This window comes from Lemur catta, chromosome 5, assembly GCF_020740605.2.
Source record: "Lemur catta isolate mLemCat1 chromosome 5, mLemCat1.pri, whole genome shotgun sequence".
Classification (NCBI taxonomy): domain Eukaryota; kingdom Metazoa; phylum Chordata; class Mammalia; order Primates; family Lemuridae; genus Lemur; species Lemur catta.
Genome location: NC_059132.1, coordinates 28,260,762 through 28,277,897, shown reverse-complemented (window position 1 = coordinate 28,277,897; position 17,136 = coordinate 28,260,762). Strand labels below are relative to the sequence as shown.

The following is a 17,136-nucleotide window of genomic DNA, read 5'->3' as shown; positions in this document are numbered from 1 at the left end:
TAAAGTCTGTACTGATTGCATACAAATCTGTCTTCAAATAATGCAAGAGCAAATATATCCCACTGCACGTCCATAAGAAATGAGCATTCATCCATGGGTTGTTGGTTTTTCCAATTGCAGTAGCAAAGATTTAAACCATATTTAGGACCCAACATCCCATCATAAAAGCTTATCGTTCCACTAATGTACATTTTTATCCAAGTACAGTGCATAATTAAATGCTAGCACTGAGAAGCACTACATTTAGAAAAGAGCAAGGCAAGACCGTCAACCACAGCTGTTTGTATACTCCTCCAGCTCAAATATTTCATACTGTATACACTTGTTACTTACATTGCTTATTTTTTAAAATCCTTTCCTGAAAACTTTACAAATCATATTTTTTTAAAGATGTGGCAATGGTATCATTACATCATACAATCACAAAGCTTTAAAAATTAAACGATGCTTAAAGATCATTCAGATGCTTAAAGATTCAGATCAACTCTTTTTGCCAAATATTTTGAAGATATTTTTCCTAAGTCACAGAATGACTTATGGAAGCAGTAACACTACAACACGGGTGCAATCCAGTGGCAGTCGTTACCAATTCCCTTGTAAAGCCTAGACTGAGCATCAGAATCCTTTTCAACACAGTGACCCAGCAACTCTATGCATGTGCACAGCCTTCTAGATTCCCTGAAATATGTCAAACACTTTCAAAATCTCCTACGGACATTTCATTCCTCAGCTTTCTTTGTAAAATTTTTGGTTAGCCCCTTGTTTGCCCCAACTATTATCCACTACCTCAAGCTGCTACATTGATAAAAAAAATTACCTCTGATCATTCTTAACAAAGACTCTCAGGAAAAAGGCTGTTCACACGGAGTAAGCTCCAGATCTAGGTCTAACAAAAGCAGTCTATCACTCCTCAGCCTCTTGGCTAAGATCAAGTGTAGCATCTGTTCTTATCAGTTTAGTAAAGGCAGTCGTGGGAGTCAGTTCTTTCAAGAAACCGTGAGACAGGTGAGATGATCATAATCCGCTTAGAATGAGGCTTTGAAGGAGTTGGATGCTGCTTTGCCCACTGCAGTGGCTGCCAGGTTGCTGCTTTTCACTGTTGCAGTCTGTGCGTTTTCAAGTCTAGCGCAGAGCTGAGGGTGGGGGTGGAACAGGACAAATTAAAATGCCACAGAACTTGCTATTCTTACCAATATTCTGCCAGTTTTCTTGAATAATACTCCTGAGCTGTCTATAGGTCTTTGGTTAATTTCCAGAGTTTTTAAAAAGTTTACTCTGACAATTTTAGTGATGTTCTTGTTGCTTTTGTAGACAACAGGGTTTTCTGAAGTCCTTCACTATTTTGTCTAATGTCACAAATCATTTTTATGTTTGTTCTATATCTGTCAATGTTTATATAGATTAGATAGATTTATAGAATCAGAAGTCTTTATCACGGCTTACAAGGCCCTGTGTGATCTGATCCCCTGCTTTCTTCTAAGGGGTCTCTTACCTGGCTCACCATGAACCACTGCTCTACCTGAAACCTCCTAACGTTGCCTCATCAAAGCCTTTGTGTTTGGTATTCTCTCCCTCTCTCTCTCTCTCTCTCTCTCTCTCTCTCTCTGGAGTTTTCTTCCCCTAGAAAGAAAAACTTCTCATCCTTCTGGCCTAACCTCAGATACCACCTTCTCAGAGGGCATCTCTGACCCCCTGTTCTGAAAGAGCTCTGTCTCCTCTGACCACACAGCCCTCCCATCTCCAGATCATCTTTTTCACAGAACAAGGTTTTCTTTCACAGCCTTTATTAAACACAATTATAATGTTTGCGTTGCTCATTTGATCTATTTCTTCAGTAGAATGAGAGCTTCCTGAGAATGGGGACCTTGCTGGTCCTATGCATGCCTATATCCCTTTGGCGTGCAGTTACAAGAACATAGTAGGTGTACAACAGTAGATAGTTGAATGAACAATAGAGTTGAATGATGAGAATTCTATTTTGTATCAATAACATCCCCGGGTTTAGGATGCTACAAGTTTACTCTCTCTTTCAGTTAAATTCCAAGGACAACCAACCAAAATGTGATGAGGAGTCAATTGCACTAAGATGACTCGCAGCACCTTGAATTTCTTCTACTGGAGAAAACTTGATAGGAAAGGAAGTGTTCTTGCCTCAGGATTGGGATCTATTGTTCATTTTTGCCACTGCCTAGAACAAGATACTATTTTTATCTCGGCTTCCAACTTCCTCATCTGTAAAATCACAAGATGAATCAGGTGATTGCATAGTGTCCTCCACCCTCCACCCTACTGTTCCTGGAGTCTCACAATGCACCATATTACCGATTAGAGAGAAAACTGCTTAAACTTCAAAAAAGTGAAATTGACTTCAAACACTACACAATGAAAGAATAAATATGAAACACCAGGATACCACTTTAACGGAATCTTTTTTATGTCCATAATGGTACTTTAATGTTTTTTGCCAGGGACATTTTGAGGTTTATAGTACCAGAATAAAACATATAATCTTTCATCTGGTTAACCAACTTACAGCTATTCCAAACTGCTCTGTGAGGCCATTGGGATTAAATTTGCTGAGGTTTTTATGTTATTTTATTTTAAATGAAATAAGCTGTGAATCAAATTCACCAAGTGATAAAAGAAATCTGAGGTTGGTCTTCGTATGGGTAGCACAGTAAACGGGAATATTTCTCTGGCTTTTCGGAAGCTCTGGTTCTTATCTCAAAAGACCACTTTGGAGTTACAAACTTTATAGGGCTCTTAATTCAGGAAAATACAGGAAAGGGGGAAATGAACAAATAGCAAGGAAATTTCCATCTCTGAAGTAGAAGAAAGAGTACTTTAAAAAATGCTAGTTTTCTTAGATCTGGATAATGAGGTTTGAGTACTTAAGATAGAGGCCAGATGGGTGCATCAAGTGAGTGTTGTATGCCTATTTTTGGATGATATAATTTCTCAACCATCTCTCCCATGGATTGAAATTTCCCTGTGTGCATAGCACAGTGCTCATTATAAAATAGGTAACACAGTTATAGCTTGAATGAGGATTTAATTATTATTTAGTCTATCTCAAAACAAGAAAAGCCAACCTGCTTCCAGTTTCTTCCTGGAAGCTGGAGAATACTGCCCCACCCAGAGTCACTCCTTTCCTTCAAGAGCACTTAGAATGTGCCAGATGGTTAGTACAATTCTCTACACTAGAAGCAGCATACTGTGGGCTCCACCCAGGTTCAGGCTGAGAGGCAAGTAGAATGCAACACTGTACATAGGATGACCTCTTTTAGATTTTTTAAAACATTTTTTAACATCTGCTTTATTGAACTAGATTAAAGACTTTTAGAGGATTTTTACACTAATCCAAATCAGGGTTTCTCAGCCTTGACATTTAGTGCCGGATGATTCTTTGTTGCGGAGGTTTGTTCTGTGCATTGAAGGATGTTTAGCAGCATCCCTGGTCCCTATGTTTTATTTTTCTATAGCAACTCCCCTGCCACAAAGTTTGACAACCAAAAATGTCACTAGACATTGCCAAATGTTATGTCCAGTTCAGACTCTAATTGAGGGCTGGTATGTTCCTCAGAGTATGCTCCTCTGATGAGAGAAACTGAACCAAGAACACCACTACAGAGTCTGCCAATAACCAGCTTATAAGGAAACCTCAGCTTTGGGCCACTGTTTTTGGACCAATAACATGATATTTTTTTTATTCAACAAGTATTCATATGTCTACATTATAGAAACATTTCTAGCATGGTAATGGCTACTTTTTGAGTAATTTCTCTGTGCTGAGTGTTTTACATGTTTTGGCTTATTTAAATGTCACAACAACCCTACAAGGTATGAAGGTGAGTAGTGGTAGAACCTGGATTTGGATTCACACTTTTTACGCTTCAAGCTCTTTAATCCTTCCCTCATGGCTAGTGGTTCTTGTGACCTTGGAAATTTTATAGACAACAGAACATAGTGGTTAAGAGTACAGGTTCTGAGGACAAAATGCCTAGATCTTAACCTTGTCTCAATTAATTCCTAGCTGCATAAACTTGAGGAAGTTACTTAAACTCTCTGAGCTCAGTTTTTAGTCTATAAAATTCACCCCTCTCAGAGGATTGCTGTGAGGATTCAGGGAGGTAATGTATAAAAATGCCTGGCATGTAGAAAGAACTCAATTACAATGTGTTTAGGTTTCAAACTCATCTGCCTAGCAGGACTAGAAAGTGACATACAGGAGGACAGTGGCCCTAGGCATTGCATTAGGGAAAGGTGGGGACTGCAGTATACTATATAGGTCACACCCTGTCTATAGGTTTTCCAGCCAATTTTTAAAAACACAGAGATAAGCCAAATAACTTATGTTGGCAGAATTGATTGGGATCATAAGTTCCCAGTTTATCGGTGAGGCCACTGGAACCCAGAGAAGCTTGCAGGGTCATGCAGTTTCTGAGCGGTGGGGTTTTACATGGAACCCAGGCCCTATTTTATCCCTGGCCAGTTCTCATCTTGCTGCCATGGATGTATCTCCTCCCACTCATGGAAAAACATCTCTTGCTTTTATTTCTGCAAATAAGTTCTGATTTCTTCATGAGCTGAAAGAATATATTCATATAGAGACCTGGGCAATGCTTGTGGGCATGGGATTGCTCCTGCCAGGGCACCCGAGCATTTAAATTGCTCCCCACTGGGCATCAGAACTCCCCAGTGACAGATTGCAGAGTGCTCCAGCATGAGGATTATAGTTTTCTATAGGGATGAAAAGGGCCAAGACTTACAAATAAATACAACCACCAATTAGACTCCCTCAACACTATATTTAATTTAGAGACCTTAAAACAAACAAAGTTTGCTTTATTTTAAATATCTGATTTTTTCTAAAAGCCACCACCTTTTAAACTATTTCTTGCTTTTGATCCTAAGGCAACTGGTTGGTGGAACTTCAAAATGAAAAACATCATATTTGACAGAATCATACCTCTGACATATAACAGCTTAAGAGTCCATGGAAATCTCTAATATTATACATGGATTTCCAAGTATTTCTGCCAGTTTATTCCAACATGCCTCTCTACTATTCATTATTATCCAGTATCCAGTAGGACAGAGGTCATAACTGTTCTATTCATCTTTGTGTCTTTAGCAAAAAGTAATAATAATAATAATACCTGGCATGATATCTGTTTTCCTAATTTCTTCCTTATGACTTCTTCTAGCCATTGATCCCAAGACTGGCCTCATAGGTTATATAAAGAAAAATTTTTCCTCTTTTCTAAGCACTTGAAGGCTGGTTTCATGATTTCCCACTGTCTTTTCTTTTATAATCCAAAATTTTGTTTCCTTCCTTCTATGGCATGATTTCAAGTCCCTGTAACACACTGATCACCCTAATTGAGCTATTCAATAACTTGCTTGTTTTTATTTAAATTCTGTGGCAGAGACTTCCAGTTACCCTCAATATCCACATATCATTTCCTATAGAATGTAGGCACATCCCCCACCCCCAGTTAAAGATGACATTTCCCAGCCTTCCTTGTATCAGTTATAACTATGTAGCTATTCTAGATAATACAATGTGAACAAAAGTGATGTGTACAATTTCTGAGTCAAGATCCTAAAGGGAGCTGTTCTCTCTTCCCCTTCTCATCTTGCTTCCTGGATTATGGAGGTGGTGGCAAACCATTTTAGACCATGCTGACGAGTGGCCACATCTTAGGAATGGCAGGACAACAAATTAAGAAGGAACCCAGGTTCTTGGGATAATCTTAAAGAGTAGAGGAGTTCTGCCAACTTTAGACTGTTTACCTTCAGACAATTACTTGATTGGGCAATGTGTGTACCCTATTTAAGCCACTGTTGAGTTGAAACTATGACATGCATCTAGATTTGCAGTCTACTAATAGCGCCAGGTCCCTATATTCTGGTGCCAGAGATGAAGTTCAGTAGATAAAAAATACCTAGAATTTACATCACTGATTTAGCATTTGGGGAATAGATAAAGTGTAAACATTGCAAACTGAAGCTGGTGGCTGTTATTATACCCTATGATATCTGCAAAGGCAGACACCAGCCACTCTTTGCAGTAGCACTTTAATATTAAAACCTCATTATATTTCTTCATCCCAATCCAATCCCTATCCCTCTGTGTTGTGAGCCCTAATCTGTCCTGGATTGTAAATTTTCTCCGTCCTCACAGCCAACCTTTTATTATGTGATACGTATGCCTTATGAATTCATTTAAATTTATGCTTTTAACTGAAATGCCATGCATACCACATTGTGGTATATCCTCACGTATTTCCCTCAAGTTTAATGTCCATCCATATTCATCAGATTTGGGGGAACAAGTGTTTAAGTTTACCCAAGGGAAATTCCCCTTAATTGCTCATTCATATAACCGAGTCTTTTTTTAATGTTCGCATATACAATCATCTTAATGGATCTGCACATTAATAAGTCATTTATATTGGTTTTTATAGTTTTCATACTGATCCCCAAACCAAGGTTCTGTAAACTCTGGCCCGTGAGCCAAATATAGCCTTGCTTTTGTTTTTGTTTTTTTTTCCCAATAAAGTTTTATTGGAACATAGCCATCCCCATTTGTTTATCTATTGTTTGCTTGTGGCTGCTTTTGTGCTATAATGGCAGAGTTGAGTAGTTGCCAGAAAGACTATTACGGTCACAAAGGGAAAAATATTTACTATCTGGCCCTATGCAGTAAAAATCTGCTAAGCCCTACTCTAGATAAAGGTTCCCAAACGTTTTTTCCATTATTGTTCCCACAAGGAGCCTTTTGAGACTTTGCTTTTCCTAATTACTCTGTCCTGTGAAATTTTAATACTGCAAATACATCATTATATCTGTTTATGCACTATATTTATATTTGTGCTTTATACATAAAAATAGGATTTCTCAGCTCAATTTTTTTCTCTAAAAACCAATTTTTGTTCCCTAGAGGCAATAATACTCTAGTTGAGAATGCATGCTCTGGACCAGAATTTCTCAATTTCAGCATTATTGATATTTTGGGCCAAATAATTCTTTGTTTTGAGGGGGAAGAGATGTCCTGTGCATTGTAGGATGTTTAGAAACATCCCTGGCCTCTGCCCACCAGATGCAAGTAACACTCTTGTTCACAATCTGTGACAACCAAAAATGTCTCCATATAATCCTAAATGTCCCGGATGAGAGGGAGGCAAAACTGTCCCTAGTTAAGAACCACTTACTTAAGATTACTCAAGACTGATAATATCATTTCAAAAAATAAAGGAAGCTAATTTAAATGACTATGTCATAAGCTTAATGTATATTTTCCTTATAATATCCACCATTAACAGAAAGTATTCTCTTTATTTATTACAACTTATTAAAGGGGTCACAAGCCACATCTTCAAATATTTTATTCTAAGTTTTTCTCCAAAATCGACAATATGCTCATTGGTCAAGAACTGATTGAATCATCTTGTCTATCTCCAATCATCTATGATACTTTCTATTACAACGAGGTTCTTCAAAAACTAGTCAGGGGTTCAGTTATCTTATTGAACAATTCTCACAATATGTTTCTTCTAAGACAGAAGAATTGAACATTTTGAAAGTAATTCTTACCATCCCTCTTATATATTGAGCTTCCATTCTCCATTAACAAAAGCCATTCTACCATTTCATTTGTAAGGATTACTCTTATTGTCAGCAAAGTAAAGAAAAATCATGGATGGAATTGGCTGTTATTGTCATTGAACACATGCAATCATTTTCTAGATTTTTTTTTTTGCTCTGAAGAAAAATATAAATGTTTTGTTGCCACTCGACCTCATCATATCATATAGAATTGTCTTGAAAACAAAATGACAGATAAGACACAGATACATCCCCGAGTGATAAGGGCACACTCAAGCTACTGCACTGCTTTCGTGTGGCGTTGTTTGGAGGAAATACTGAGGACAAGCGAGCCCATAAAAGGGAAAAATGTGCTTAACTCTGACTTTCTTGGTAGAACCGTGTGTTTATATCAAGGAACCATTTTTAGCACATCCCTAACTATCTCATTTCTGTGTAATTTGCTGGGACTTGTCTTTTACAAGGTAATAATCCAAAGAAAAATAAAATGACCTGTAAGAATTTCTTGAAGGCTTGGGAACAAGGACAAACATAAAGGATTTGAGAACCAATGGAAAGTAAGTCATTGCAAAGTCTGAAAGGTGGTGCTGTGGGCTGCCTGAATCAGAGTCTGGGTTCCTCCAGCCAGTCCTTCCGTCCATCAGGCAAAGCCTGTGCTCAACATCATAACATTGGCACACACTCAAAATTCAGCAAATTAGGAATTTTTTGCTTAGGTTACCATTTGCGCTGAACAATGAAAAATCTAAACGCCTACATTTAAAATCCCTCATTATCTCACTTTGTGATTTTTGAATAAGCTATGAAACCTTTGCTCTAGCTTCCTGAAGCCAGAAATGTATGCTTCATCAGCTGCATTGTTTGGTTATGTTTGAATGACCAAAATTACCGTGCAAGATTTCTGCCTTGTGCTACGGTTTTATTGTTATATGGTTTGGGGTACCTCTGTGTGTTCCTGTTGCTGCTTTTGTCTCCTACCCTGGACTCTAGCTCTGCTAACCTTATCTTTTACATGTTTTCATAAAACCTTATCCCTGTATCATGAGAGTAAAATGAGCCCTGAACTTAGAGTCCAAAGACCTAAGTTGTTATTTTAATTCCACTACACACCAGCCATATGATTTTGAGTAAGACTCTTCTCTTTTCTGTACTTAAATCTCCCCCAATAGGAATATTATTGGATCATGTAACTGGCAAGTCCATGTGGGGAAACAGGCATGGTTGGCTCTGAGGGCTTCAACAGTATTGTCAGCACTCTGGGCACTTTCCGTATCTTGACTCTACTTTTCCTCTGGTAGGCTTTCTGCATAGCAGAGCCTAGCAGCTAAAGACATACATTTTTCCCATGTCCAATCGTGGTAGGGAGAGAAAATATTCTGTTTCACCATTTCCAGCACACATCCTAGATTTAAACATTACTTTCTGTCTTGCATCATGGCCCTGTTCCCGAACAGTCACATGGCCTGGACAATGAGTTGATTTAGCTATGGCTCAATTGTCACCATCCCTGGAGCCCCCGTGGTCATTGGGACTACATGAAATGAGACTGAGAGGTGAGAGGATTCTCCAAAAGGGAAATTAAGATGGTATGAAGCTAGAAGAAAATAATTTGAATTTTCATAGCTTAAAGAAATGATAAATATTTAAGGTGGTAATATCCCAATTACCCTGATTTGATTATGTGAATGTAACAAATTATCACATATGTACCATGAAAATATGTACAGCTATTATGCATCAATACAAATAAATTACTTTTAAAACACAAAATAAATGCTATTACAGAAGAAAGAAGAACATCCGCTGTGCTGGACACAGGGAAAGAGGTCTACTGCAGAAAAAAAGGCAGCTCCCTCAGGGGTAAATGTCTCTTTACCCTAAACCAATATTTTAATACCATTCCCCACCTCTGTACCACCTGGGGCATCAGCCTCCCCAACTAGTGCCTACTTTTGATTCTACAGCAAATACCTCAACCTCAGAATTTTGAGACCCATTGCTAAAGGCTTTTCCCTAGAACTGTCTGCTCTTAGAAGCTCCTCCAGGGAGGGAATGATTCATGTATGAGAACTTATCCATGAGTAAGTAAATGATTGGTCCTCTAGGATAGGGGCTTACAGCTCTGTTCTATATTCCCATTTTTATCTATCATTACTGAAAATTAACATGTTGCAGAAATTATAGTAGTTATCAAAACTCTCATCTCTAGAAACTGGGGACCAGAGGAACATTCTTTGGAGACTACTGTTTAATACTACATTTCTCCTTCTTCCAGGGAGCTTCCACTGTGCTGCATAGTTCTATCGCTGAATCTCTTCTGTGAACCTATGGGAAGCATCATCTCTACCCTAGGAAAGGTCTTGCCTTTTAGCTTATTTCCAGGGCATCTGTGACTCCATCTGCCATGGACCCACGGTGAGATTTCAGTGGGACTTCAGGTGTGCAGCCTACCACTCCGGATCTCAGTTCCCTCTTCGGAAAGAAAAAGAATATATTTAATAAAACAGTATGTACCTTCCCTTTCTGGTTTGTTATAAAAAAAATTAAAGAGTTACATCTGCAAGCTGTAGAGTGGTGTTATTACATTGGAAAAGTCTTTAGGGTCAGGAGACGTGTGGGTCTGATCTGTGGAGTCCTACAGAAAGAAACAATCCTGGATATTGTTATTATGTAAAGTCATTGAAATGGTACAAAAGGTTAAAGGGCTGTTTTGATCATGTTTCAAATCATAATATGTGAGCTACCGCAAAGTCTGCTCCACTTTCTGCAAGGTCTGTTTCCCACCCAAGCCCAGTGCTGGTCTCCACCAGGTCCCAGCACCACTCCCAGCATTTCACTCTCCTGCACCACCAGACATCTCACCCGGGGTGTGTGCCCGGGAGGGAGGTGTAGGCAGGTTCCCTGTGTTCTGGATCACCAGAAGGTGGAGCAGGGCCATCTGCTCATGCACAAGGACAGCTGTGTTCCCCATTGTGAAGCATAGGATGAATCATTGGCCAAAAAGCAGATTTTATTTTATTGGATGAAAAATGCACAGAAACTTCATAGCACCATGAGGTTGTCTGGGGTGTAGAAAGTGATAAAGTTTAAAAACTTCTTTGAGCTTTTGAACTGATAATACATTTATGTGGTTAAAAACTAAATTTTATGGTAATATATATCATTTTATATAATAATAATTACAGAATGTCCCCACTTTGCCCAGTTCCAGCATGCACACATTTAGTTGTGACAGTTTAGGTAATTCCAGTTCCCAAACAACCCAGTTTATATTTCAGTTACCACAGTGTATTGATTGTGGATAACTGGATAGAGTGCACATTTTTTTCTGCTAGTTCTTCAGTCCCCTGCCCACTAAATAAATGGCCTATGTGTGTCATGATCAGTGAGCAATCATGTCACTTCTTGCAAAGTCTGCTGGTAATTGGTCACTGCATATCAGTTATTCACAGACAGCAAAGCATGTAGTCATGTTGCCTTCCTATCTTCCAGTGATAAAACCATGTGACATTTTACAAAAATGGATGATCAAAAGAGTGAATTGGCCAACAAAGATGAAAGTCCAGCAATGCTAGAATAAGAGTGATAATGCTAGAAATAAAATTTGAATCAGACATAATGGAGTTAATAGAAGAAATAGCTGAGCATGGGAATGTTGGCATTGCCTTGACTCTAAATATGCAACTAAAGGAACTTAGAGAATATAAGATTATTCACGTGAGAAAAGTGTTTTTGACAAAAACTTTGTTAGTAAAGACATCCCTGAGAAAGTGACACCAGCAAAACACTTCATATTAAAGTAACTCTTGGAGCTAATTCATGACATTAAAATAGAAAAGGATCAAACGTTAAAAGCTAATCAAAACTTAGAAAAGGGGATACAATTCACTGAAGCATGGAAAACGTTTGCTCTGTATGGTAAGCGACATGGCAAGCAGAAGGTGAGCACTGTTCAAACTACCAATACTTTCTTTAATAAAGATATGAAACACTTTGATTCCCAATGTTTCTAATATCTTAATTCCAGTGGACCAAGTGGATATTAGTTTTATTATTATTTTTATTTCCTTATATATCTATAACCAACAGCAAGAGAGCTTTTAAAGTTTTGACAAAAAAATTTAAAGGTCATAGAACAATTGTAATTATTGCACTAGTGATTAAAACTGCTTTGTGTAAAGTTTGTGTAGTAATTTCATAATCTCATACTACCACCTAAAGCAAAGACTACACACACACATACATACACACACACCCCTTTTAAAAGAGAGAAAATAGGTGAAATGACTCACAAAGGAAGTATGTATTCGTGTAGTGTCTACTGGCTACAAAATATGATTCTAGCAGCTGTGAAAAAGAAGGAATGCAATGTGATTGTTAACCTCAAGGACTTCAAAGTCTTTAAGAAGATGAGCATTTTATGTAAAGGAAGTAAATTATCGCATAAGGATAATTCACAAAATATGTGTCCTTTTAAAATAAACATTCACAATAGGAACCAAATTTTTATAGTAAATATAGATGGAAAACATTTGACCAGGAACTGATCTTGAAAAATGGAATGAAAATATAAAACCAGGCTTATTTTTACATTAATCAGCATTTAATTTAAAATTGCAACAATGTCCTAATTCATAGGTGAATAAAGTATGAACTAAATTATCTGTGGGCGTAATGTTTCTTTAATTTTGTGGTGGCAAAATATATCACCCTTTTCTTTAGCTTGGATTCTTAAACCATCATCACAAAATGGAGTAATTTTCACAAAAAGTATTTGATAGTTCATCATTTTCTCAAGGGCTTTTCTTCATTCTTTGCTACTGAGTCCTCACTTAAAGCTCCTCTGCTGTTGTGATATTTATTGATTTTGATTTCCTCTTTCATTGGTCTAAATTTGCCAGAATCTCATTTGTCCACAGCTTAAGGATAGTTCAAGCAATTATCCAATATCACTTTCACAGACATCATGAAGTCTTGCAGTTTGCAGATTGACTTTGTAGCTGCTTTATATTCTGTTATAACTCTAAACTTTTGATAACCAACAGAAAACTGTCAATGAAGGAGACATTATGTCTACATCAGAGTTAGCAAACTGCAGCCCAAGGAGCACATCTGGCCCAGTGACTGTTCTTGTAAATAAAGTTTTATCGGCACACAGCCATGCCCACTGGTGTACATATAGTCTATGGCTGCTTTCATGCTACAATAGCAGAGTAGTTTTGAAAGAGATCATATGGCCCACAAAATCCAAAATATTTGCTATATGACTGTCCACAGAAAAAAAAAATTGTCAATTCCTAGTCTGCAGGGATGTTAGTTTTGAGCGAATAGAGATGGTTGCATGGACATTGACTTGACAAGGGTTTAATTAATGAGTAAAAGTTTTGGGTTCATGAACTTTGCTTTCATATTAACTTCCAAGAGTAAAAACACTGCAGTAAATATTCAGCTAAGGAGGAGCCCTCATACTTGCAAAAAGAAATCTAACTTTTATTAGATTTCTAGGAGTGATACAAATCGCTGTAGTATTTTGGATGAGAAAGTTCTGTGCAGCTGCTGAAGGGAAGAGATGGTTCCCTGGGAGAGGCGGCACTGCGGCAGGACTTCAAAGGGTGTATAGGATTAAGGGTCAGAATGTGCTCTAGAAACAACAATATGGACGCTCATTCCCTACATTGTCAACAAACAATAATTAACCACCTTGCTGAGGTGACAGTGTAGCCAGTGGAAGAGATGGATAAAGCCTGGGTGTGATTAAAACCTTTCTGATTCCTGTTGAGTTGGAGAAGCCGGCACCAGTTCTAGGAACAGGGACATAGGACCCATTGATGGTCATGGCAAAATGTAACCAAGGTACCTGTCACCTGCCCCGCTCTATGTTTTAATGCAATCCCCAAGCCCCAGTGGCATTCAGTGTGGCTAGTTCCTTCTCAACTAGTGGTCAGATTTTGGAAAAGAGCCTAAGGGACATTTCTCTTTGTGATTTAGCTGATAATCAGAGCTTGCCTCAAAGGCTATCCTTCCCAGAATACCTTTAAGACCCAAAGGAGCCAGGCTCATGCCCCTAGTGGTAGAATTCCAGGCAAGACAGTAAACATAAGGGGTAGGGAGGATTTCTTTCTCATCAACAAAAACTCTGATTTCCATGGGGTTACTTAGCCTTTCCTCTTTGAGTTATACATTTAACCTATGCCAGTCTCTTTCAACGTACAACTAAGGATCTCTTGAAATGTACAATTGGATTGCAGCTCCCGGAACCAAAGCAAAGGTGTTCAGCCCCAGAAACCCGATCTCAGCAAGGTCTCTTCTTAATGACCAGTCCTCTGTGCCGTCCCTGCTCCCCCATGCGGACATGGGAGTGATTAGCGATGCAGGTGGCCCCACGAGGCTCTGGAGAGGGATTCCAGCCCTCAGATCTATCTTGGAGTTTGTCAGCTAGGAGAGGGGCCCAAACTGAAGCACAGCAGTTGCCTGTCAGGGGAAAGAGCAGAGCCGCTGAGGCCTGCGGTGCCTGTAGGTTGTGTGCCATGCTTCAAAGGCCGCTGCCAGCACACTGTGTGCGGCCACCCCGGGGGTGGGGGCGGGGGCGGAGGCAGCTTCCCTGGCTCTAGTCTCTGCTTCAAGGCCACTTCGGGATTTTAAGCTGCTTGGGGAATGACAGCTGTCACTGCATGTGCACTGGGGAATTGTGGGGGGAGGATTTGGGACTAACTACAGGGTCTGTTCCCTGCTGCTCCAATTTTTGGTTTTTTTAGCAAACGTAATTATAGACAGTAATTTTAAAAGGCTGTCGCTGCTCCAATGTTGCTTTCTCGGGCCTTCCATCATCTGCCATTTGGTCAGTGGGCCCAAATTTCAAGGCCCAGATGCAACCTACATCCTCCTGGCCATCTCGGACCCTGTGACTCCTCCTGTTCAGGCTTGTTTCCCAAAGCTGCTATCTTCCTGGCTAGTCTGGAAGTTCTTTATAGGCAGAGACTGTCTTGCTGATCTTTATATGATGTGCTCATAGTGCTTGCTGTGTGACATTGGCTAAGTTACTTCACCACTCTGACCTTCAAATTTCTTTACTATAAAATGCGATAGTTGAAATAAATGGTCATTTAAGTCCCATCTGGCTTTTACGTAGGGCAAAATACTGCCCAATTTTGTTCTTATTAGCTATGTTACTATAGGCAAGTTAGAATCTCCAGAGACTATTTTCATTTTTGGAAGGAGTGATAATATTCATTTTCCTTATGCTATATGGGTATTAAATATTTATTATTATATAATTATTAAGGGCTTCTTTCTTTGTTATATGAATGCAAGAACACTATATATTGAGATCTATTACTTCTGCTATAATCCAGGGGAGAAAATAGGCTCAAGGAAGTAAAATAATTCGTCCAAAATCAGTTAAGAAATGGACTAGTTGACACTGAAACCTGAGCAGGCTTCCTTACCTTTCCTGAGTTTATATGAGATGAGTGCTTCGTAGGCCAGAATCATAACAGCCCCCTAATCTGCAACCACTCTCTGCCTGGAACAAAATCCATAATGTTTTGAAGGGCATGTAAATTCCCCCCTATGACCTGACCTTGACCTAATCTTCAACTTCCATGATTTAGACGTAACATTTTTTTAATGTGCACAGAACCTGACTTTGCTTGTGCTGTGTTTCCACCTAAAATGTCTCTCCTCACTTAGGTATGAACTCTCCTGGTGAGAAATGTTTTCCTTCTCTGTAATCTCAACTCAAATGATGGTACTTCTAGGAAAACTTCTCTCATTCCCATTCGCTTCACATTCCCCAAAATTTGATTCACTAATTTTCACATAATGAAAGTTCAGCAGAGGGAAGATACTGCTATGGGCTGGCACGGACTAGGGGTACATATTGGGTGGGTAGGGACTACAGTCAGGCTAGAATAATGTATTCAGGCATTCTAAAGAAGAGAGCTCTGCATCCTTACTAGCTGCCAAGCTAATTGGAATGAGGAATAAATAACAGGAGGAAAAAAAGCTACATTGACATCATATTTGGAGAAGCCTTAAACGCCAGGATACGGAGCCTGGACTTCATCTTACAGCCCAGCTATGTTCTAGGTGGTTCTCAAACCACCTACCCAACCCGAATTGCTTGTTTAGAGTGAAGGTCTCAGTCCTACTGAATTCCAGAAACTCATACCCTAGGAAGTTTGAGAAACTGCGCTACAGGATTTGGGAGAAAATGTGAATGAGTCTTTGAGGTGATGTGGACAGGGACTTAAGAAAACAGGGGACCAACTGGGGGCTTCAGCAATAGTCTGCAAAGATTCTGACTCCATGGTGCCGCCCTTTGACAGCTAGTCATCACCTGACTTTGACAGCTGGAATCCTGGGGCATAATCCTCTGTGAGCCTCACTTCCTCCTCTTAATCAGTTCTCTGTATGAGAAAGCTGTGGGTCTTCAACATCAGTATCTATTCAGTCTAAGCCCATGAATCTGTGGGATTGGGCAATTTTTTCTAGTAACAGATAAATTTTCAATGTGATAACATTCATCCCCACAAAAAGTACTTTTTCATCTTTTAGTTATTCTTCCCACAAGCTGTAGGGTTGTCAAGACAAATATAATTATCTCTACTTTATGGATGAGGGAACTGGGCCCACATATACTATAACGTTCATGGTCTAAGGGCTGACTCTTGCCTAGAACTGAGGTCTCTTGACACAAAGCCAGGACTTTTCCTCTTCTTTCTTTTCCTTTCTTTTTTCTTTTTTTTTAAATGGCAACAAAAGGATTAAGTCTATGTCTTTTGATTAAAAATAAAGAGCAGGTACCAGTTTTCCCAGGGTACTTTGCAGCCATGGTGAAGCCTTTCATTGTGACAAAAGTGCCCAAACCCTGCCCTATATTTGACTAAATGTACAGAAATGAGGAGAGGGGTGGCTTGAAATGTACGTTCTCTGAATTATGCCATGGGGGGCCTGGGACAGGCTAAAGGAACCCCCGGCTTTGCTGACATCATTAGATGCAGGTAGATAAAGCTGGCTCAGAACATTTTCTCAAATGGCTCTTGGTGAGCAGAGAGAACAGAGTCCTGATGGAGAGCACGGATGACTCAGCATCATTAGTGTTTCCATGGCTTTGGTACAGCCTGAATCTTTAGGGGATCAGAAGAGTGGGAGAGGTAATGAGAGATCAAAGGGAACAAAGGGGTGGTTAACAGTGTACCTTTTCAGCTTTCCTTCTTCTGTCAGACCACTTTGCTAATCCCAGATAAGGCCTATGATCAATTAAATGGCAAATCATCTACTACCCACTGTTGTATATTGCACTGTAATCTCTCTAACATCCTATTTCTTTTGCAGTTATTGGTGCATATTTAAAATTGGCTAGTTGTAGCTACAGAATGAAGACTTACCCAAGCTTCAAGGCCTACAGTTATTTAGAAACAGAGCTTTGTGAGAAGCTAGTTCCTGGCTTAGGCCCACCATAATTTTATTGTTTTTATTAGAATTGTTCTTAAGTAGTACTTTTAGTCTGACCATTTCATTGGG

General features: G+C 39.2%; 1 pseudogene; it reads left to right on the top strand.

Moving 5' to 3' along the window:
- The first annotated feature begins 902 nt into the window (after positions 1 to 902).
- LOC123638948 lies at positions 903 to 1,116 on the top strand (annotated as a pseudogene).
- The last annotated feature ends 16,020 nt before the right edge of the window (positions 1,117 to 17,136 follow it).